The sequence below is a fragment of the Podarcis cretensis genome (assembly GCF_951804945.1).
Source record: "Podarcis cretensis genome assembly, chromosome: 7".
Lineage (NCBI taxonomy): Eukaryota > Metazoa > Chordata > Lepidosauria > Squamata > Lacertidae > Podarcis > Podarcis cretensis.
Window position 1 is genome coordinate 85,541,136 of NC_137176.1, and position 1,817 is coordinate 85,542,952.

General features: G+C 44.4%; 1 long non-coding RNA gene across 1 annotated transcript; it reads right to left on the bottom strand.

Moving 5' to 3' along the window:
• Positions 1–252: 252 nt before the first annotated feature.
• Positions 253–1,451, bottom strand: LOC307220616. The gene is made up of 2 exons (XR_013840993.1): positions 1,367–1,451; positions 253–1,064 (listed from the first exon to the last, which is right to left on the bottom strand). It is a non-coding gene; the product is annotated as an uncharacterized lncRNA (long non-coding RNA).
• Positions 1,452–1,817: the final 366 nt, after the last annotated feature.

Below are 1,817 nucleotides of genomic sequence, written 5' to 3' on the forward strand. Positions count from 1 at the left end.
ACATGACCCGGAAGCTGTACGCCAGCCCCCTTGGCCAGATGAACGAGATGAGCGCTGCAACCCCAGAGTCGGTCATGACTGGACTTAATGGTCAGGGGTCCCTTTACCTTTACATCAAAAAAGTAACATTCAACAATCATTAGAATAGTATAAAATAATAATATCAACATATAAAAGTTAAACGGAAATCCACTCAACAGTTACAATAAATACTTTCTAAACTATAATCAATAAAACAACGGCAAGCCACAGTACATAAAATAATACAATACAAATTGAGAAGCAGAGACTAGAGGGTGGGGCAAGGCAGGTGGAAGGAGGCCTTGCCTGACGAAGTCTCTCCCCTTTCAGTTCTTCCTCCAGGACCAGCTCCCTTCTGGTCTACCACAGAGCCACATCCATTTCCCGCAACTTGCCGCAGCTTCTGTTGCTTTGCATTTCAAACAGTGTCTCTCCTTAGAAGCATTTCAAGTTTTAAAATATACCGAGTGGTTCTTTTCCTCCTTTCTTAAGGAAAAAGAAATACAAAGGAGCAGCCTTTAAAAACATACCACCAGGTCTCCTTTTCCACCCACCGCACAAAGCTTCGCTTTCACATTCTTCACTCTAGCCAAGACGGAGTGGCTTCACTGGGTATATTGGAAAGTCTCTCTCTTTGGGCCCATTAAAGAGCACTCCTTTAACCTTCCTCTATGACACATCTCAAAGGATATTAGTCTTGCTGTTCTGCTCTTTGCAGGCTCAAGGGCAATTATGTTCTTGCTGAGGTATTGTGACAAATGCTGTCGAAAATGGCCTGGCTGAGGTATAACTAGAGCCTTAGCTAGCAGTAATACCTCCCCCTAAGATTTATATTATACTCCGGCAGCACTCAAAGCCTGTGCCATGTTTATTTTCTCCACTGGAGCCATATATTTGACTGTAGGTTTAAAGACATTTTCTCCATCTTGTTTCCATTTTTCTCTTGTCGGTCGTCTTTACAAACCGACATCCCATGCTGCTGCGGCTGCTGTTCTCCCACCAAAGCCATTTCACATCTCCATGCAACAGAGTTTCAGAGATGACTGGAATGTAAGAACATTGGTGGCTATTAAACAGTATGCTCAAGCCATGCAGCCCCTTCCCAAAGGTGATTCTAGATGACTGGCTATCAGGAGCTGTGATCGATCAAGAGAGGGAGTCCACAGAGCCCAATTTATAGAAGGAGAGCAACACCCCTGTGAGCCATCACCTTTATACTGGAAGCTTTTCTTCCTAAGTAGTGTTTGGTTAATGAGTGGCAGCTGCTGGTCATGTGCTGATGGGGGATGAGTTATGTCTCCCCTCCCCACCCCATATGGGGGAAAGAAGAAGTTGCATGGGGTACCTCTGCTTCTTCTAGCCCATGTTGAGTTCTAGCCCATGGGAGCCAGCTTCATAAAGCTCCAGCTAAGGCCAGCCCCTGCCTCATAGAGAACCATAGAGTTGGAAGTGACCTCAAGAGTCATTTAATCCAAGGGATTGCGATGCAATAATCTCAGCTCAAACATCCATGACTTGGTTTTTCTTGGAGTGGTGTGTCAGTTTGCATTTCTTAGTGCAGAAAGTATTGATCTAATGTGTGGAGATCTTTCCTATTCTGCCTAATTCAAGAGGGTTCTGGAAGCTACTGGAAGCTTCTCTGTATGAAGGCAGCTTCATGATTGTTTGGGTTATACCTTCTGGGAAGCTGGTTTGAACTGGTTCTCTTATCTCTTCCAATTAAGGTAATCCTGACTGTAAATAAAGGCCAGAAGGAGCCTCGGTTTCACTTTCTCTTTTGATCTCTTTTCCTTCTG